Source organism: Puntigrus tetrazona, chromosome 7 (assembly GCF_018831695.1).
Source record: "Puntigrus tetrazona isolate hp1 chromosome 7, ASM1883169v1, whole genome shotgun sequence".
Classification (NCBI taxonomy): Eukaryota; Metazoa; Chordata; class Actinopteri; order Cypriniformes; family Cyprinidae; genus Puntigrus; species Puntigrus tetrazona.
The window spans coordinates 33,420,695-33,443,889 of NC_056705.1; the positions used below are offsets into that span (position 1 = coordinate 33,420,695).

Genomic DNA, 23,195 nt, shown 5'->3' on the forward strand with positions numbered 1-23,195 from the left:
ACCCTCAAGCGGGTTACACAGCAAAGGTCCCCACTGCTTCTGCACCATGCCCCACCATGATACAGGCATTTCTCCTCCCTTTCGGGACCCCCACCAGAAAAAGATGAACTTTGTGTGCTGTGCGAGCACTGGACATGTACGTTCACAAGGCAGCCTTGAGGAGAAGATCGGACTAATTGCTTGTGTGCGTTGGTCCTTTTAAGACAGCCTGCTTTAGGCAGACCATCAGTCGGTGGATTGTTGAGACAATCTCAACTTGCTATGAGTCCTCTGGTCTCCCCTCACCAAAGGGGGTCACTCCACAAGGAGTATGGCAGCCTCAATGGCCAATTTGGCAGGTGCCCCTGTATCAGATATCTGCAGCGCTGCAGCATATTCAATTATCAGACACAACTGGAACTTCAAATGAGCCTGCCTTCTATTGTCAGATGAAGCTAAAAAAATTAATTAGTAAATTTGTTTAGTATGTGTATATTTTTTACTCTCAAAGCTTTGGAACGTTTGATGCCCTTTGTCGGCCATTATATGACTGACAGAGTGCAAAAGTTTAAGTTAAACAAAAAAAGAAAGAGTCAATTGACATCTTGGATGCCCTGGAAGTAAGCAGATTAACATACAATTAAATTTTTTGGGGTTAATTATGCCTTTAAGATACAAAAATGTTCACTTGTTAAGTGATGTTTTCTTATTGGAATCATATGATTGTAATAAATTGCATTGAAGGTATGTATGGGAATATTATACAATGAAAGATTGCAGTACTACTTTTAGTATTAATACTACACTACTACAGTTTATGGAGCAAAATTTACATTTTTTTCTTCTCTTTTGTAATTAGGGTCCACCTGGCCCCAAAGGTGATAAGGTAAGAGTCCTTTCAACACTTCTTAAATCAACAATTTATGCAATCATGAATGTATCTGATTTTTACAGATTTATCCCATAATATGGTTTTAAAGATGACAGCTGGGATGTTAAACTTTGCTAGAAAACGTTGCTCCAGTTGTAACTTCAAACAGTGATGATGTAGGCGAATACAATAGATGGCCTGGGGCTCCACTTATTTTTGCATAACCATCTTTTCCAGTTAAATTCTTCACTCAGTCTATGACATATTCTCAGCTAGATAAGAAGTTAACATGTCATTGCTGTGGCGCAAAATGCACATAGAGGGCAGGAAGTGATTTTTCTCCATAGGAATGTAAGACTTTAATCTGATTCTCGATATGAATTATTATTTGAATTAGCTCTTTAATTAATATTTGGGAATCGTATCTTAATAATTCGAGTTGGTTTCATGAAATTCATAGAATACAATTTATTGACTAATCTGCCCAGCGTTTAACACAATTAAAGGTATCTTACCAATTATGTTTATTTTGTGATCTGCAAAATAACAACAAATTGGTATTTACTTGTTTATCTGGTTTAATTCCTAATTCTGAGCTAATGCAGATCTGTCCAGAGTTTAACTTTACAATACACAACACACAATGACTCGCTGAATGAATAGTTTATTGAACTATAGTGGAACTATAGTCTGCAGTGGTTCGTTTCCCCTGAGCAATGTTCCGAATTTGTGTAGATATATACTTTACTGCCAGGTGGATATTCAAATACCTCACGGAGTTGCAGAATGAAATAGTCTCACGGAGTATCTCAGTCTTGAATCAGCATCCCATACAGATACAGCCCAATCAATCGCTCTACCAGTTAACAGTGTCATCAGAAAAGCACATTGCTTTTCCTTCGATTCAAACTTGATTTCTTGATGGTCTAGGTATAGTCTGACTTGATGAACAAAACCCTTACACTGTTCAACAGTACTGTCAATTTATCAGGGAGAGCAAAGCTTACCGACTTGGGCGAGGGTGGAGGAAGTGAGCAAATGAAGTGCTCATTGACGGATTGCAGCTTGGTGAGTTGATTCTGATAAGCAAACACTGCTTGAAGATTAGAAACTTCTGCTGGAATCATGGGAGCACGGAGGCTGAGTTAGAATCCATATCACGGTCGCAAGACAATAAACAGTACGATTAGGCAGGCAGAGAGTCAGGAACACAAAGGCAGTCCAATCCGTCAACATGTACAATGGAATATCCAAAAGGCAAAGGTAAGCAGGCAGGCAATAGGTCAAAAAAAGACATCAGGCAAATGATACAAAGTGGCAAATCTGAGAATCAAGAAAACAGGTAACCAGGCAGAAATCAAACAGGATAATAGGTAGAACGCTCAGTACAGCAGGTGAACTGGTAATACTTCGCATTGATATGTTTTTTATAATATATTTATATTATATATTTATACAATAAGTGCAAATATGGTGCAAAAGTTCAAACTGTGTCCTGGTGCTCTCAGTGCTCTATCTCTCCTTGGTGCAAAGGGTACGTGCCCTGCTACGTGGGGCTGATCGGTCACATGCTGCTGTCTGGAGGGGAACAGAGAAAGGCGTTAGTCTTCACTCTCAGGGAGGCCATGCTTGTCTACTGGCATGCCTCGTGAGGTTTATGTAGCTGGCTCTTGATGAGGAACGGCGGTGACCGATCAGCGGGTGATGATGTGTGCGGTCAGATGCTGTTTTCCAGTGCGATGCAGATTGATCCTTGGGACACTTGTCACAATTTTATATATATATGTGTATATCTCTGAAAATTAGTTGGCAGCACTGATTCTACCAAGAGCTTTTCCTTATCTATTTATCAGTCGAGTTAAAAAATGCCATTTGACAGTACGTGGGAGCAGCAACCAATACATTTTTGCCCCAATTTGAATTTTTAAACCGTAAATGTAACACGTGCTGTCTCTGGAAATTGAGAAAAGCTATGTAATTACAGTGGAAGCAGAAGAGGGATTTAAGCAATTTAAGTGTCAGTGGAATGTGAACTTGTTTGAAAAGGGATTGTGGATTATTTGTTAGCTTTAGCTGATTTCTGTAAAAGAAATTCTCCTCTCGGTTATTAGGGGCTGGCACAAACTGCATCTGCATTTCACAGCAGCACTTTCTACACTGGCCAATTACATAATTCAATGTAATACTTGTTATTGTAAAAACTACATTTCAGCAAAATAACATTATATACCACAGGACTGTCATTTATAAGACATTTTATACACATCAGACATTTTAACTAGTTATTTGATCATCAAGCACTGATAGTGCTTCAGAGATTTCTCCAGTTTAAGTTTGCTCTTACAATACACAGTAGGCAGTTTGGAAACAATTATTTTCATGTTGATATAAAAGTGGTTGCATACTGTTAAAACCGATTGTGGTAGTAATGTCTTTAGGACTGTCAACTGTATAGAACATTTTTAAAACAAAGCTAATGTACAAAGAACATTGAACCTAAAACTAAAATTAACCTTATACAACACTAGTCTAGCTTAGTTTAAATAGTATCTGTGCTAGAAATTAGTGTCCCCAACTGAGCAAGTGACAGCGACAAGGAACCAAATCTCCATTTGTGATAGAATGGGGGAAAAAACAGGCTCAGTTGGGTTCCCATGGTCTTGTCTCAATGGGGAATTTTAATTTCTATAATTCAGTGTATTTGTTATATTTGTGTTTTATTCATTATTTGTTTTTCATTTATATGATTTAGTCATTTGCTATGTATAGTTTAATGCATTTATTGTTTCTCTATTTATTTATATTGGTTATTTTAATTTATGGTTTAGTTCATTTAATATTTTTCTGTATATATATGATACTATTTATTATTTTTAATCATCATATTATTATGATTTAATTAAAATTTTAAATGTATAAATGTATTATATTTGTCTATTGTTGCCATTTTTAACAATAGCGGTATTATAAAGTATATTATATATAAGGACTATATATTATATTATATAATATACTTATATATGTAATATAAAGTACAAAATATAAAATATAAAGTACTTAGGAGCTATGCCATTCAGGGCTTTATAAATAATGAACAAGATCAGGGTTCTGAACTGGTTCAAGGAACAACATAAAAACGTGAACAAATGACATTTAAATAAGCAGTTTCTACAACACGATGAGCTGTTCTCAAACAACTACAAAGCACTTGGCATTTCGTATGGCAATGCATGTTTAGCAAATGCTGTAGCAAATGCTGCTGTACGTGAAATCACACACGTGATGGAATTTACTGCTAATTACAGAATTCAGCTTTACTGAAAAGTTGTGCTTGAAACATCGGCCGTTATTTATCGTTGCATCCCTGAATTTAATTAAAACATATAGTTTTACTGTAATCAGTGTAAGCCATATAATATTTAGAACCTCAAAGTTCTAAGCTTTGTTAGCACAAAGAAAATACTTTTTGTCTATATTTATCCTATGACATGTCATCTTGTAAATCAATCTGCAGAATAAGCACGGCAGTGTGATCAGGGTAAATATAACGCCAAACATGTTATTAAAAGTCATATAGGCCTATAGCCTAGAGAGGACCATGTAATAAGATAATGTTTTTAACCAGTATTTTTGCAAGAAAACCATTTTCGGAACACATTGTTTAATGAGGAACTCCAAAACAGAAACATTAAAATATGAATTCTGCTCGGAATGAACTAAATGTTTTATTGAATTTTTTTTAAGCCCTGAACAAGATTTTCTATCCAATGTTTGATAGAGAGCCAGTGCAGTGTTGACGGAAACTGGCTAATATAGTCATACTTCCTAGCTGCTGCATTTTGGACCAACTTTTTGATCAAGCATGCAAAACAATCGCAATAAAGCATTAAAACATAGGCTGAGAGAGAAGATTTTAAAACTAGAGACACACATCCAAATTTTAACTGAAGACAGTAAGAATGTGAGGGCTGTAGATTCTGCTTTGGATGCAACTAGTTTAGCAAGTCATGTATATTGTTGGGTTGCAGTTACAGGGCCTGCACAGCAGGGCATCTGGGTGAGTATGAGACAGCATAGTTGGGTGTTCAAAACAAAACATCAAACAGGGTTCTGTTCAGAACATCAAACAGCTTCTCGCTACTCAGTGTCGCACACACTGAGAAACCTGATGAAAGTGCTCTAGTAATTGTCAATTCTATTGTACAGAACGTGAAAATAGAGACACCTTCCACCATAGTCCAATGTTTACTGGGAGCCAGAGTTCCTGACATCTTGGAAAACGTAAAAGTGCTGGCTAATGCTAAGGTCAGGCTAAACCGCCTGTCTGCTAGCTGCCTCACATCACAGTCAAGTCAGTTAATTAATTATAATATACTATAGAGACTGTGTCTGTTCCCAGAGCTAGAAAATACAGAAAATGTCCAAATCAAATTAAGAGTAACGATTTAAGTGATGTCCAACAAATAAAAAATATTTACACTACAGAGAAATTATTAATAAAACTTGACTATCAGGTCCCTTTATACCAAAGCACTTTTTGTAAATGATTTGATCAGTGATTATGACCTAGATTTGCTCTGTTTGAAATCCTGGAGTCCTGGAATACAGAGGGGGCAAGTCCATACGGCATTAGGAGATATTCGCAGTGACCAGTAGGGGTCACAAAGGCACTTCCAATTCCAGTAGCCCCCCCTCACGTATTCGGACTGAGGTTATATGTTCTGCGGAGGTCCAGCTTAGTGAAGACTGATGCTCCACGGAGATACTCTAAGGCTGCTGAGATGAGTGGAAGTGGAACTTTACCGTGGCCTTGTTGAAGATGCAGTAATCAATACAGAGCCTCAAGCCTCCGTCCTTTTTGCCACAAAGAAGAAGCTTTAAGCAGCAGGGGAGTTGGAAGGATGGATGCATACTTTGTTTGAGAGCTTCATTGATGTTCTCCTCCATGGCCTTCTGCTCTGAAGGCCATCCAAGCGAGAGTGGATAAATCTTTCCATTAGACATTGGCTCACCCAGAATGAGATCGATGGCTCAGTCCTATGGCCGGTGTGACGCTAGTTGTGAGGCACATCACTGAAGAGAGCATACCAGGGAGGTAAATGGACAGAAACTTTTTCTACCGGGCATTCATTGGTCATGAAATTCACTTGGAGTAGCTGAGAAGAAGAATGTGAAGGAGAAGGTTTATTCAGGAAACATTCAATGAAACAGTCCTTGCTCCACTTACCAACTGCAGGCGCCCTAAGGTGACCCCTACACTGCACAGTATGAGGGGTCCAACACTTTTGCACACATCTGTCATAGTCAAGGGCTTCCCTGTTACCGATTGGAGTTTGGTATGCATTTTCGGTGCTTTGGGTCTGCAACTGGAGCTGGTGGCGGAGGTTGCTCGAGATTGGTCGGTGGTGGATTGGGTGTTTTGGAGAGGAGATCTCTGCTAGACGGGACTGCATGCAATTAGAACAGTGAATAGAGAGCTGAATGAGTTTCTTTCAAACCAATAAAAGTCATTATGAGCTGCGAATTTAAATTTGAGTTTGGGTTCCAGCCACAATCTGTAGGTAGTCAGCAGCGACTCTAAAATAGGCTACTCCCACCCTTTTTGCATGTGTTTTCTGTTTAGACATTAGAAATAAATAAATACATCTACAGAAAGCTTGAAAAATAATTCAAATATAATACTACTACTACTGCTAATAATAATACACCTTCTCTGAGTATATAGTCCATATAGGTGCATTTCTCTATTAAAGGCATGTGTATTACTGTGAAGATGGCTAGTGAGCTCCAGCATTCTGCAACTTCATCTTTGCAGCCTACACTTCCTGAGAAAATACACGTTTTTTAATACATAATTAAATAGTCTTTGTCGCTTTGTCGGAGAATACAAAGGCTATTACTTAAAAAAACTGATAAATTCTGTATTTGCTTTTGAATACAGCCACAGCCACTGTAACATCCACTGTAACTTTAACTTTTGACTTTGGACTTTTGCACTCACACATGACCCTTTCAGGCTTGAACTGATCGTAAAACTATTAATGAGATTATTAAATGTCTTTATGTTTATTCTGAAAGCTGAACTCATTTCTGACGCGTGCTTGTGGGGTTCGTTCAATCACAATGCATTGTTTCAGCTGGCCAATCAGAGCATACTGCGCTTTTTGGAAGGAGGGTCTTTGTAGAAAATTATGTGTTTGAGAAAAGCGGGGAAGTCTATGGAAGTCTATGCAGTGAATTTTAAACCAGAGAAAGATATGAAGCACTATCAGCACTTGATGGGTAAGGGACTAAAAGACAATTCCACCAACTAACGTTTAAATAGAACATTGAAATATAACACAGTGGCAAACTGTACAGCTTATATTGCTATTGTTTTACTATAACCCTGCAAACATTCTTTTGAATTAATTACTGGACTTACTGGACTTTGTTTTGTACTGTGATTTGTACTGTAAGTTTGCAGACGGTCCTTAAAGCAGCCTAGGCAACTTTGCAGCGAATGTTAAACATAAACTAACTTTATTACCAAACTTTATAAAATGAAGGCCCTGTGGTATATAATGTTATTTTGTCGAAATGTAGTTTTTAAAATAACAAGTATTACATTGATTTATAATTGGCCAGCAAAGTAAATCTTTGCTGGAAATGCTGCTGCGAGATGACAATGCCACATTTTGCACCAAGGCCTAAATAACCAAGATTGGAATTTAGGCTTGTTTGAGATGAGCAAAATCTGTGCAGAGTCGGTCAGCGGTGCATAAAATTCATGCATAATTCAAATACATAATTGCATGAAATCAGGTAAAAAAACTAAAACATTTTAGAAGAGAAAGCAGCATCACGGCTGTCTTTCTGTCAACTAATGAGAATGAAACTGTGTTTATCAGTCAGTTCATCTTGCTTTTGGTCAATTGAAATTTGTCTATTTATTTATACATTTAAGAAGTGGTTTATTTAAATACATTTTTACATTTTACATTTCCTTTCCTTTCCTTTCCTTTCCTTTCCTTTCCTTTACTTAGGCTATAGCCTTACCCTTGGAGAGAGGAAAACATTTTCAAAAGCACCCCCACCCTACTGTACTTTTTTTCCAAAAATTGCACCCTGTATTTAATTACCACCAATAGAGAATATGACACTATGTCTACTTCTTTAATTTCAGATGTAAGCATTCTGTTCACATGCCAAATGATTTAAATGAAATTTAATAAAAATGGATCCATAGAGAATGGATTTCAATAGAGTTCTGCAGTCAGTCACTGCACATGAAGTGACCCTGACCTCAAGGCTCATTTTGGAATATCTAAATCGTTCACAAATCCACAGTGCACACCATTAATGCCTTCCCAGCAGGCCCCAGGCTAAAATGTTTTAATTATTTACAGAGCATCCTCATATAAAACAGATGTCAAGCATGAAAAATGACCAAATTGTTTTTATTAGCATTTATTAGTCCCAAGAAGCAATGATCCAGCACAGAAATATTAAAAGCATACATGTGTTGGAAGTTCTTCACGTGTTATGGAAAGACGTTGTGGCATTGCAGTCAAGACAGAGCCAAAATGTTTTGATCATCACCACACATGCTTTTCCAGCATGGATATTTTGTAATTGACCAGTGAGCAGAAATATTGAAACACATTCCCCATGTACTGGTTTGAATGTATGCTCTTTTGATATCATTTGGATTCCAGGCAATTATACATCTGGAAAGAGCTGAGTTTTAAAATTTAATCCACCCATACAGAGGTTCAGTACTCTCTACAGTTGCTACCTTTTGGCATTTGCTGTGACGATGGCCACAAATCCCAAAATGAAGTGTAAACTAGTTTCTGAAGATATACTAATCAACAGCTTTAAGTCCTCAGCCAAGGCATGAAGAGGTATGAGTTGCGTTCCCTTCATACCTTTACTGACTTCATATGCTGACTTGATCATGATAAAAAGAAGATCTGGGTGAGCTTTTTCTTGTGCTCTTGAGCTTTTTTCTGAAGAGATTCTGCAGCAAAGCATTTTAATCTGTAAATAGCAATCATTTTTGTACATTGATTGTGTGCCTATTAGAAATTAGTCAGAACTTTTCAATATTATAAAGGCATTCTCTGATCATCCAAATTGTGCCATGGGGCTGCTCACACTGCCAAAGAAACACTTAATTATTGTGTATTTTTCTTGGAATAGAGTGTATTGAATGCAAAATGTTTTTGTTTTGCTTTTAATTCTTCACCCAACTAGTTTCTCTCTAACTCAGATTCCATTTATGCTAATGTGTTACATAATATTACATGTACTACTCCATGTTGTGTGAAGGTAAACAGTAAACAGTTTTTACACTACGCACATGACAATCCACTTAGTGGCCATTTGGGGAGATTCTTCTGCAACTCTTGAAGGTAGGGTATTGGCCAGGCTTGAGAATGGTTGTGTGGAAACCACCTGTCCACCTGTCAAAAGTATCTCTCTCCCTCTCTTTCAAAACTAGTCATTTGCAATCTACACCCGTCGTTGAACCAGGATATATGCTTGGTATTGGGACAATTCCCTACAAGTACTTATGACACTTTATTGTCATTGTTGATTATTGCTGAAAGTGGGTTGAGTTGTTCCCTTTGAGAGCAACAAGAGCACCACAATGAGACTATACCATCAGAAGTGGCACTGGGGTGCAAGGACCTTTAGAGAGAGCCTAATATAGACCACCTGATCCTATCCTATCCTATCAACAAAACCTCATGGTCAGGTAAAGACGAATGTTGAAAGAGACAAACAGAAACAGTACTACAATATACACTGCAAGCGATTTTCAAGTCAGAGGTGTAGTTTGGGTGACTCATCTTCTGTCCAGAGCAGATGAAGGGTTTGTGGCAAACCTTTCAGCAAGGTGGAAAATGGTTTTTGATGAGAGTACTACTGCTTTGCACCACCAGGGGCTCTAGGGATTTCTAGTGACTTGTATTTACCCAGAGAAGTGCTATTTTATTACAGATTTGTTTGAGAGAGACAGCATAGTCTTCTGGCTGTGTTTCCAATAACTATTTGAATTTGAAACTGATTGTGAAACATGTGTTTTAAGCTCAATCAAAAGGAGTATGATATTCTCCTTAGTTTATACTATGTATTTGCTGGTTTTTGTATGGGTTTTCACGTGTTCATTTTTGGGGTTTTGTATGATTTGTTTGTTAACTTAGTTCAATGCTAATGTTAAAAATGTAAATCTTATATATTAGAAGCTCTTTTTATTGCCACTAGCAATTGAACTCTTCAGTCATCTTTCAGATCGAAAGATTATGTGGATCTTGTGCACAAGTAATTGGATGGTGGAGCTGTTTTGCAACTGGAATTACGCTGTTCAGGATTATCATCTTCATCTTTGCTGAACTTTCTTTCTCTTCACCAACGGATGGCAGTTAAGACATTAATGTTTGATTTGAACTTATAGACATTTGTTGAGTTATAAGGATTGTTGCATTGCATAAACAAACCTGGTTGTGTGTTTTCAAGTGTTTCACTGGGGTGTTTAATACACACTATTGATTGTTATATAAAAGTGAAAATATCTCTCTATATCTTATTGTGTCATTAGATATATACCTGTTTAACTTGCTCATGCAGAAATAATTTGATGAATCCCTCCCTAAATCAGATTCATAGCAGTCTACTACTCAAAGTGGTTAAGGCAGTTATTACCACTCAAATGCAATATTTATGTATGCCCAGGGCCTTATAAGTGTGTATAAAGAACCCTACATATAATTAGAGGTCCAAACAACAATCACCTTATCAATCCTTATATAAACAGTGATTATTGTGTCTCACCTTGTGTTTGGAGGCATGGCACACTTGAAGACATTGCAATGCTTGTTCTAAGGAGAGAGCACATTTTTCGAGACGAATGGCTGTTTAGTCCCTTTAGGTTGCCCATAGAAGTTCTTATTGATTTAGCAAAATGTTACGTTCATTATTGTTGAAGTTCTTTTTCTTTGTCTTTTGTTTCAGTGCCATAATTGTCTTTTCTCTGGACAAGTGCTACTTGTCTGAAAGCTCTTATATGTTGCTGGTTTGGGCATGTATTATGCAAATTACTAACCTCTTATTTAGAAGGTACTTATTTAGAAGACTCCATATTCAATAACAGAAGAACTAGTTTAAGAACAAGCACATGTTCGTATGCTCGTGTTACAAAGTAGGCAAAGCGTTTTTTTTTTCGGGAGAATTTCAAATGTGCGTATAAATGCAAAAAATGTATGCAATTATTAGTGAATGAGACCCATTGTTTTCAGTATGTACATTCACTCCTCTTCCTAACCTCAACAGTTTGTAACTGATTTTACTCTCAAGTGCCCTTAAATTTTAAGGATGCTGATATCACCAGTGTGTTTTAAATGACTGCTTTCATTGCTTTTATTTGTGTACAGTATTAAAAAATCTCTCTCTCTCTCTGTCTCTTCTTCTTTCTGTTTGTAGGGGGATCAAGGCGACCAGGGACCACGGGTATGTTTATTATTCATTTATTTTTTGCATGTCTTGTTCTAATGCGTGAATAAATGTGTTATATCTCTCATATGGCCTTGTGGGCTGCATGATTGAGATGCATGGGTTTCTTAATAGTGTGTGTGTGTGAGTGTGCGTGCTTGTGTGTGTTAAAAAGAAAAGTCTTGGAGAGGCAAAACTATAAACGCCAAGGAGCCATTTTAAATGTTCAGTACCGACAGTCTGCCTGCAAGCAGAAAGTCCTGACATACTCTGATATTACAGTGACATATGAGTATACTAGACTAAGAAGTCATTCAAAGAACATAATTATTTTCTGCTCTGTTTCTTGACAACTTGATTAATTCACAGGATAATTAACAATGCATTTAGCTACATTTCTCAGATTCTGAAATAAATCACTTAAATATCTAATTTCGTTATTTTTGCATGTGTGCTATGTTTCAATGATTGCTTTTTAGCTGGTTGAAACACAGCTTTTTTGTAATACAGAGTAAGTGCCTTTGCCTCTCCATACCCCTTTCTCTGTTATTTGGTGCATTTTTTTTTCTGATATCTGTCATAATCTTGAATAGTCTATGAGGGTCTCAGTTTTAAAGGTGTGTCGCTGCTGTTGCGGCCCACCATGATGCAGTGGATGGTTCATCCTTGGGTAAGAATTACACGATTGTTAGGTTCCTTAATCCACCTGTGTCGCACCCCACCCCCTCTTAGGATCTGTCCGTGGTTCTCTTGGAACTACAGAGGTATCCATTTGAGCCACTTGATTCAGTCAACCTGAAATATCTGTCTCTTAAGACTTCTCTCCTAATCACACTTACTTCTATAAAGCAGATGGGGGATATGCAGGCATTCTCTTTGTGCCTAGATTCTTCTTGGGTTTGGTCCGGCTGATTCTCATGTTACCTTAAGACCCCAGCCCAGTTATGTTCACACTGTTCCCCTTGGATCCATGCACTTTCCCAGTTGTTCCCTTTGTGACCTCTGGTCCTCTGCCTCGCAGTTCTGACTAGTTGGAGTAGTCTGTTGCTATAGTCGGTAGTGGAATTCCTTCATCCCTCCAGACTTGGCCTTGTCTCAGTATCACATGATTTATTCCCACAATGTTCCTCTTATTAAGATAAAAAAAGAAAACTTAGTACCACATCACCTCTTGTCATTGTGCTCCACTGCTTAACAGTTGTTTCAGAATCTGGCATCCCTGAAAGACCCGGTGTTATAGGGCGTTAGGAAGGTTATGTATTGAACTAATTTTTTCTGACACACTGGCATGGTAGCCTGGCAGCATTATGGCCTCAATTTCAGAGTTTGGGTTGTGGCGTTTTCCATAGGGATCCCATGACGTCAGTCGATATAACGTCATAGTGACTGACTAAAAGAGAATGTCTCGGTTAAGTACATAACCCTCATTCCCTGAAGGAGGGAAAAGAGATGTTACATTCCTCCTCAGGAAGTGAAGGTTACATACGTAACAGAGGCATAATTTTTCTTAGTACAAGATTTTATTTTTTTTAACTTTTTTGCGTCCTGTTTTTTCCCACTTCTCAAGAATCAGTGAAAGAGCAGTTTAAACTTTGCAACTAGGGGACATTTTGAAAAAAGCAGTGTGTAGCATTTTTCAGAGCGCAAAATACCTTAACATTCTTTAAACGACACCTTTTAAACCTACAAAATTCAAGGAGGGTAGTAGGGGGCTTTGGTGGAGGAATGCGGAGCAGGCAGAAGAAACAACACAGGTTGAGGGAGAAACCAAGGCAGAGCTTACATTGAGAGGAGTCAAAAAGATGCTCCCCAAAAAAGCCTGCCTGTCTTAACTTTGTCTTAACTTTCACAAATTTGGCTACATAAGGATATTTCAATATAACCTAGTTGTGATATTGGGTGTCAGAATTTATGTAATACAGCCTCAAATTATAAATTTGATCGCATACCTGCTGCCACTGCCAGACCAAAAAAATTTCATGAAAAGGTTGACCCAAAGTGCTATACAATCAAAAGTGCAAAGAAACTCAACATTGAAGCAGTACAACACCAGTATTAAGCCTCATGAAAGGCTTATGATAAAAGATGTTTTTCAGTAAAAATGAGGTAGGGAAGAGACAGTTCTAATGAAAACAGGCAACTTGTTCCAAAGTCTAGGGCCTGCAACAGAAAAGGCTTGTACACCTCTTCTTTGCAACTTTGTTCTTGGAACAATAAGGTGGCCAGTGTTACCAGATCTCAAGGTTCTAGAAGGAGTATAATTAGAACAGACCTCTGAGAGATAAGATGGTGTCAGGTTGTGTAATAATTTAAAAATAAAAGTTACATTTGATTGGTAACAAATTTAAAGAAATTAAAATGGGCGTAACTTGGTCAAATTTTCATCTGCCAGTCGGTAGTCTAGCAGCAGCATTTTAAACCATCTGTAGGTGCTTCAAACTAGAATGACTAATTTAATCAAGACAAGAAAAAATAAAGGTGAATTAACTGTTCAAAGTGTTTTAAAGAAAGAAAAGACTTCAATTTTGCAAGACATCGCAAATGGAAAAAGCTTGATTTAACCACTGCATTCACTTGCTTCTCAAATATCAGACCCGAGTTGAATATAATACCAAGGTTCCTTGAAGATAACAAAGGTAGACTGAAGAGGTAACAAATTTAAAGCAATGTGCAAGGTCAGAAACATGATTATAATTATATGAAACATAATAATTTCTGATTTACTATCGTTTAACACCAGAATATTTTGATTAATCTAAAAATGTAAATCAGTTAAACAGGAGAGAAGTGGTTCTATGGATGCATTATTTTTCTGCTGTAATAGAAGGTAAAGTTGTGTATCATCTGCAAAAAGAAAAAAAGAGCGAAACCGTTTCTAGACTGTATGATGTAGGCCCACGTGATTCTCCAATCTAGAGAGTAGAACCTCATGATTGATCATGTCAAAGGCTGAACTTCAACATGATCTAGAAGTAACAAGGCCTACAAAATGTTATTAAATACCTTTAGTAAAGCCGTTTCTCTGCTGTGGAGGGGCCTGAAGCCAGATTGATACTTTTCAAAAATATTATTTTGATTTAAATTGCTGAGCTAAAACAACCTTCTCAAATTTTTCCAAAGAAAGGTAAGTTAGAGATTGGTCTAAAGTTGTTATAGTTGGAAGTATCAAGAGAAGGCTTCCTTTAAAAGAGGAGTCACTATAGCTATTTTCCGTCACTTAAACTAAGGTCTAAAATCCTAAGAAAATCTGTACCAATCACTCAGGTTCAGCACAATTTCCCATGGACAGATTTGATCTTAAAGAAACTGTTTTGTCAGTGAAGAATGTACAAAAGTGTTCACACAACTGAGGCATTGGGGAAAGTATCAACATGAGTATTCAGTAATAATAGAAAAGATGACATTAGGTATATGAGAATTGTCTTCTAAAAGATCAGAGAGATATTTCGATTTGGCAGTATTAGCAGCTTTCTGAAATAGGTTTAAGGAATCCCGCCACATTTCATATGAAACCTGTAGCTTATCTTTACACCATTTGCGCTCTGCTTTACTGCAAGCCTAGCCGAGTCATTCATCCATGGATGTGGTTTGGAAATACTACGTTTTGATTTTAGGGGTGCAATAAGATCCAGGAAAGCTTTACATTTCTGATTAAAATGGTTAAAAAGACAATTCACATCCAATGTATCTGAGTTTTTTAAAAGTGAAGAGTGTTCCATTTCATAAGCATCTGCAAATTTTTCACTGGGCTATACAGTAAAAGAACGACTCAAACAAGCTACAGATTTAGATTTTGCTGGTCCAGGGAAGAAAGCGGAAAACAGCACACATTTATGATCAGAAAAACCAGTATCATTGATTACACTAATAGAGACTCGAATCCCATATGAAAACACTAGATCCAACATATGACCATGAGAGTGAGGAGGCCCCTGAGGCCCTCATTATTAAAACAGGGAGGACAGTAAATATAAACACAAAGAACTTGACATACCATACCATATATAAGTTGTATCTCAAAACATGAATAGACAGCAGTCGAGATGATGGGGGTGCTGTATTTTTGTATTTTTTAAAAACAACAGCCAGGCCACCTCCACAGTTGCTTCGGTGAGGACAGTTATAAAAGGTGCAATCTGGTGGTACAAGCTCAGAAAATAGGCTAGAATCACTCATTTTAATTTTGAAGTTTTGTTCATAAATAGAAAATTTAGGTCCTTTGAGACAAAGTCATTTAAAACAAAAGTTTTATTGACGAGAGAGCGTGTGTTAATTAATCCTATGTTGAGGGGCAAAGAATCACTAGGCAGCCGGCAATGACAATCTAACACATGGATAGCGCTATGATTTACTCCACGGGCACAGACCCGTGTAGAATGTGAGGATTTGAGCAGAGAGGCGGGCACAGTCGGTTGACAGTACTGATGGAACGTCTCCTACGGCGTTTCCTCCAATGAGCAGTGGACCGTTGTCAGCACAAGAAGGCCAGAATGGCCGGAGTAAATCAGTGGCGGAGAAGAGTGTGATCCGCTCTGGAGAACATCAGGTAGATCTGAAACTTGATTTCCAATATCTAATGGTGTCTGGCAGTCGTAAGTTAACATGTTCGGTCGTATCAGTTCACCGTATTTGAAAGTGAAAAAACAGATAGTAACAGCACAAACAACAGACAGAGCAGACAGCTGGCCGCACACGCAGGCGCCATCTTTAATCCTAATTTTAGTCTCAATAAGCAATAAAACGAGCGGACTGCACAGACGATTTTCAAAAATGCTTTTAAAGAGCTTGTTTCTTATCATAAATGGTTCAATAAAGTATTGTCTTTTGTTGTTATGGGTACATTTATGGGCATAGTCATGTTTGTTTTGGCAGTGTATTTTGGGTCATTATCTTGCTGCATGATGAAGAATCCCCATACGTTTGGTTGTAGTTTGAACAGGCAAAACCTCAAATCTGAAACTGAGTCTAGACAATGAGTCTGCTACTTATTTTCTGAATAATCCCTGTTATAGCACACACCTGGGCAACAAAATACATCTGTCAGTAATATGTTCCAATACTTTTGCTCATATGAAAAATCCTTTTATGTTTTAAATGAACTTAAATTGATTTTTTTTTATTGAATTTTGGTATTCATGTTATATATAGATATATTGTAACACTATCTGGATGATATGTGTTTCTGTAATGAATCCATTCTATGAACATCCATTCACTCACCACCAGAGCTCACCTGCTCTGCACATTACTGACTCTCACACTACACAAACTGATACACTATACCATGGAATACATTTCCCATCATCCATTGCACTGATTTCAATCACAGCTGTGACCAATCACACACCCTACATAAGCCATGGACTTCCTCTTTTTCGCAGCTGAGTATTGTTTAGCATTTATCACTGTTCTAGATACTTTAAGTGACCAATTCCCAGTCTTATTTAGTTCCTAGTTTAGTGTAGACTAGTCCTGCCTTGCCTGTGTATTTCAGATTGGCCAATCTTCTTGCTGTTTGAACTCTGTTTGCCCTGTTTGGGCTATTGTTTGTGTTTACAGATTACCCCTTTTGTTAAGATCTCTGGAATCTGTTTGCCGATTGAAGACTTGTCCTAGGATTACTCATTACCTTGCCTGTGTTGTTCCTGTTTACCATATTCTGAACTGTTCCTGCTTTTAAGTCTCTGAATTAAAAACCTTGCAAATGGATCCACACATCTTATGTCGCATTCACCCCATAACAGAACACGTAACTACACAGCGATCCAGCAGATTTTCAAGTGGATAATGGCCAACACTGTTATCAGCCCTTGAACAGGGCACATGATCGCTGGAGGACTATATTAAAGAGTATTTGAATGTATATCAAGTAGATATTGACTTGTTCAGTCATTATTGAAGCATTGCTGCCTGTCAGTATAGTATTGCCAATAGACACTGGCATCTTTCCTGACCTCTGATTGTTGTATGGACCACATTTTTCAAACCGGCATACAATAATGTACCCAAATGCCTGATATGTAATCGTGGAAGTCAGGCATTTGGGTACATTATTGTATACAACAATCAGAGGTCAGGAAAGATGCCCCTGTCTATTGGCAAAAAGACAGGCAGCAATGCTTCAATAATGACCGAACAAGTCAATATCTACTTGATATACACACTCATTGCTTCTATCCTTGGTCCTCAACAACTTGTTTTATTACTCCAACCTTATGGACATTTCACTCATCAATACATTCTGTAATAAGTACAGATTTTGTCTCTCCGTCTTCCAAAAGTCTTCCAAAAATGAACCTAAAACACATGAATTAAAGGAATGAATCCTTGCCAAAGCTGGTCAGTAGTGCCAGCTACACAAAATATGCATCATATAATAGGACTTTGTCAGTTATGCATGATGCTCAGATTTTTAGATTTTTGAGTTTTTAATTAAAGTGCCTTAAAAAGGAAAAAAAAACACTTTATGAAGCCCATATTTATAATAAATTATAAGGGTATTCTTAAGGCATTATAATGAATGCATAATGCATTATAAATAACTTTATTGAATGTGAAACATCTCATGAATATTCATAAGAACAGTTTTAATGTGTTATAATATTTACTTATTTGTGGTTATAGCTTTTTAGAGTATGATCATTTCTAATACATAATGAACATAATTCATTCATTTACGTTACGATGGACTGTATTTCTCATATATTGCTTTGAAGATTTATATATATATATATATATATATATATATATATATAGTATTAGTTTCATAATTTTGATGATACCCTTTAGACGGCTGTTGATGAGTAACTCTGCAACTACATGTCAGCTAGCCTTTATTAGAGTATTAGTAGTGTGTCTGCTAAATATATGCTAAAACTTTATCTTAATTAATCTTCAACAGACAGCAACAACAAAGAGTGTAGGATACTTTTGCAAGTATTTGAATATTCTACCTACCTTACCTAGTCTACTAATACTCTTAGGCTTATATAATAAGCATTGCATTTTTTTTAGTTTAAAGAATAAGCTAGCTCACATTAGCCTCAATATTAACCTCACAGGAAACAACAAGAAACCCAAATAACACTCGTCACCTATAACCACCTAACAGCAACTAAGTTGTTGTAAGGTACTGTGCAGATATTAAATAAGCAGTGTCAATCCATCAGAGATATGACATTGTTCATGATACATTAAGTAGATTTAATATGGTGTTCATTTTTGTGTTATTGTGATGAAGCACCAGACTAAGAAGGATCCATTAAGGATCCACTATGGCACAGAGAAGGAGCATGATGGGATTTACTCCGACGAGGGTTCCCTCTGGTGGCTCGAAGTTAGCGACCCGGGTGCCTCATCATAACAGTTACAAATAATCGGATTCTTAAAAGTTATAATCACAAATATAGAAGTATTATAATCAATTATAGTTGCTTTTATTGATGATATACCACATTGTAAGGTTTTCTATAATACAATTCACATTTATTGGAATGTCTTAGAAATACCCTTATAATATATTATAAATACAGGCTTCATAAAAAAATTTTACAAAAAACTTTTTACAACACATTTGGATGCACAGTTAAAAAATTTGCACACTATGGGCTCTTGAAAGCATGTGACCTAACATGTGCTAATGTCTCCTTTACTATTTTACTACTAACAAAAATATTTTTTTTTACTAGTTGAAGGGGACATCATTTGGCATCATTAAAATAAAATTTAATTGGTTGGACATTCATATTGTATTTTACATGCAATTTTCTAAGCAACATTTATAAATGACAGTATGCCACAGAGAGATGTCGTTTCTAAAGAACTCATTACTTGTATTATAACTACTTTATTTTGTCAGTAATTTTGTTTGCAAGTGCTTTTGCTTTGAGTACCAAAACAGAGGATAAAGTGGTTTCCTTCATGTCCATCTACTAAATGAGCCATGTAATTCAAATTACTTCCCATAACATGATGGGATGGAATATTTATTATGGTATTCCCCTGCATTTTAACTGATGCATTGTTTTGCTGTTGTTGTTTGCATTCCATTGAGTAAGAAAAAGAGAAGGCTACATGGTTTACAAAATATTCAGTAATTTGATTAGGATATTAGGCATCAAATAGCAAATCTTGCAAGACTACAAACATATCAGCGCACAAAAAACGAGAGCACAAATCCAAAGTAAATGATTAAGAAATACCTATCTGTTTTTAGCTAAGCGCTTTGCTGAAATCAAATCAAAATTAATTTTGCATTATAGCAGAGCAGTGTGTGAAAGCCTCTTTGTCAAAAAGAAAACCTTTTAAACTTGATGTTTTGAGTCACACTCTTGCAAAACTGATGCAGTACTCTTGTGAATGGCTTTTATTGTCATGCTGTGTTGTATTTGTATTGTGCCATATTTGTGCTGTTTGCCCCCAGGGACTTCCTGGTCTACCCACTCTGGCTGCATTACACAGCAATCAAATCCTGACTGTGAAGGTTTGTTGGCGTAGCCAAATGGCCAAGGCAGACTCTGTGGATGGCACACTCTGAGATGTGTCAACAGTGCATTTGTCCCCTATGCCTATGCAGTGACAGATTTGGCCCAAACACAGTTGTGTTTGATAAATCCATTCCAACCAATCAAAAAAAAACTTTTGCTCATTATGACCCTCTTACTCAGTTCCAGTGGTGTTATTATTATGCAGTGTGGTGACGGGAATTTATGTATTCACAACAGAGTAACTGTTTCTTTCCCATAATAAACCAGTGAAGTGTGATTAATTTCAAACAAGAGTCACATTTTCTAACCACCAAATAGTCTGACCACTGTCTGCTTGGATTCTATGAAGCTAATAATTCAAGAGAGACACATTAAAAGCTAAACTAAAATTCTTAGATGTATTTAAAACTGATATCTTTGGTTTACCACAAATCCAATCCGAAACCACAAAAATATGATTCATACTTAAATCTCCAGAATCACACATATAATATTTGGGCCATATTGTGCAATAATTGAATCTATAGTCAATTAGTCAGAATATTTTTTGTCTATTTTGTTTATCTTATGTATTTTGTAATTATAGGTGCCCCCTTTTTATATCACTGACAAAGACAGATACATCTGCATGATGGGTTTCAGCATGTGCAGTTCCTGTAGTCTGCCTTGGCTCAAAAAAACCCTCTGATGAAAGTGCTTTCAGTCAGTAGAAGTTGACATGGTTTTGTTAAGTTTTTTGGGTTTTTTTTTAAATTGGGTCTCTCAGAGTGGGTGAGCTAGCACCCATGAAGTGGTAATTACAGGCTTTGCCAAAGGCAGTCAAGACATCCATTGCTGCCACCATGAAAAACATGTCAACTTTTACTAATGCATGAAGGTACTGGATTGGGTTCTCTGACTCAACAACAACTACTTGAATGTAATCTTTTTTTGTACCCTTTTTATTCCCTTTTCTCTTCCTCTTTCCCGGACCTCATGCAACTCTCCTCTCCAACTTCTCTCACTTTTGACCTCCAACCTCTTTTGACCTCACACCTGCTCAGATGGTCTTCCCTAAGATAAATCATGGCTTTCTTTCTGCTGATCAGCAACTCATTAAACGCCGACTCATTAAGGTAGTGCTTGTCCTCATTCTGTTCTCTTTCTCACTGCTCCATTAGACTGGGATTTTCATATTTGGTCCAGCATTTGCTTCCATTCTTCAGCGCTTTAATCTCAGAGCTCAGCTGGACTAGTAACTAGTAAAATTAATGCAACAGTAAGAATTAATGCTAAATTGAACGTCATGGTAACCAACTACTAATTTATTATCTTAGTACTACTAGTTACACTACTATTAGTAGTAAGTATAACCCAACCCTTCAGAATTATTTACTTTATTTACTTAATTATTTACAGTATTCTAAATTGAAAAGCATGATAACTCCCTAATATTGACTGAAGCCATAGTAAACATTTGAGATATATTTAGGGTTTTGGATGACTTAAGTGTTACTACATCCTTCTTAAGGAATTACTGTAATGGGAAACCTCAAAAGTTTACAATGACTTCATATATTCCTAGGGTGTTATTGTAATCTTCACTTTAGAATAGAGTTCCTAATAATCAGTAACTAAGTATACCACTTGAGTCATTCTTATTCAGTACTTTACAGAACATTTACAAAGCTTACAATGATTTCATGATATAATTAGTATAAAGTTATCATGTTATTCACTTTAGAATAATGATCTATATAATTTGTAATTTCGTTTGAAGGATTTGTTAATACTTTGTATTCAGTATTTATCTGAAGCTCTTTAGGAGGTACGAAAAGTAGTAGTTGCCTATGAGCCAATAGTAAACTACCACACTTGACTAAGCACTATTGCTTGATAATTCATTAATCAGTTTCTTGTTAGTTAGCTACTAGAGGGCTAGTATTGCATAACTATTCTTGTGAAGTTATGTATTGATGACAGAACAGCATTCTATAGAGTTACCATAAAGAACCTCTACGGTTAGGGCGGCAAAAATGAGGAGGCTGTAAATTTCTAAGCCTTCGTTGTGGAATTCTGGTTAGTGACCTGTATGAGCTTTCTGTTAAAAGAGAAAATATACAGAATAAGTCATCTGTAAACACAATTATGTATAAATCAAAATGTTATTGTTCCATTTACTCAGACAGATGGTCTTTGGTTCCCATCAAATCTAGCACTAAAGCTTTGCATAAATAAAAAAAGGTCTTCATATACATGATTATTTTTTTATACTTCGTCTAAGATATGGTAGGAAAAAATTGGAAATGATTTAAAGCAATTATTCTCCAAAACTGTGAAAGGGAATCATCACAGTAATTGACTGGATTAATACCAAAAGTAAATGTTACATCTGTAGACTGAAGGCCCTAGTATACTTTGAAATATGCAAGCAGAGCAATATTGTTATTGCACATCCCCATGATGTCAATGCTGCAGAGAGTGTCGTTTAGTTCAGTATGTAAATAAGACCTATGTCCTGCATGCTCTCCTATAAAAACAAACTTTCCTTTTTCAGAAAGTTTGCTTTGACAACTCATTGACTCCACATGAACTTAGTTTGACCTAATTGTTCTTGAAAATGACATAAGTTCAGATGAGAATTCTTAGATTTTACTTGAAATATACTGGGGTTTTTTTAATGTTGTTTAATAGAGTGAGATAACAACTATGAGTATACAACTTTGCATTGACCTTTCAGTCTTTTCCCCTTAAACTGCATACAAACATTTATGTATGTTTTATTTATAACTATTAAAATAATGTTTCATATATTTACAACTTTACTTTCACAGGGTGACCAGGGTCAAGCAGGGCCCCAGGGCCTCCTGGACCTCCAGGTCCTCCAGGCCCCAGGGGACCCCAGGGGACACAGGAAAAGATGGTCCTCGGGAGTTCCAGGCCTCCCTGTAAGTATCTCCAAAAGCAGAGCATGTTGAAAGATCCTGCTTACAAATGTACCAGGACTTTCAATTGTTCATTCAGACCAAGGCAAGAGTGTCAAAATATGAAGGGCTCTATATTGTATTTACTCCAGGCAAGATCATTGCATTATTCTGTCACTTCTGTTACTAATTTCTTTGAAACTGATGTATTTTAATCTTTTGAGTGTCTGTTTTTGTGAATTTCACTATGAATTATGTCACATAATGACACAATATGAAGATTTCTTTTTTTTTTTTTATTTTTATAAAACATTTTTACAACAAAATGATTTAACAACAAATAATTAGACAATACAAAACAAGACATCAAGAATAGAAAAGCAAATCAAACAGAAAAGAAAACTTTGGGGGGGTTACATTGTTTCACATTTTGTACAATCAGTAATTGTTTATATTACAGTATTCGGTCCATTTCTTCCA

At 36.6% G+C, this 23,195-nt stretch overlaps 1 long non-coding RNA gene across 1 annotated transcript in view; it reads left to right on the forward strand.

The window, feature by feature from the left end:
• Window positions 1-22,693, forward strand: part of LOC122348770 — a 41,772-nt gene extending 19,079 nt beyond the window's left edge. Inside the window, exons 2-5 of the long non-coding RNA XR_006251371.1 lie at window positions 839-865; window positions 11,318-11,344; window positions 20,856-20,927; window positions 22,626-22,693. This is a non-coding gene — a long non-coding RNA (uncharacterized LOC122348770). The remainder of the gene's footprint in view (window positions 1-838; window positions 866-11,317; window positions 11,345-20,855; window positions 20,928-22,625) is intronic.
• Window positions 22,694-23,195: the final 502 nt, after the last annotated feature.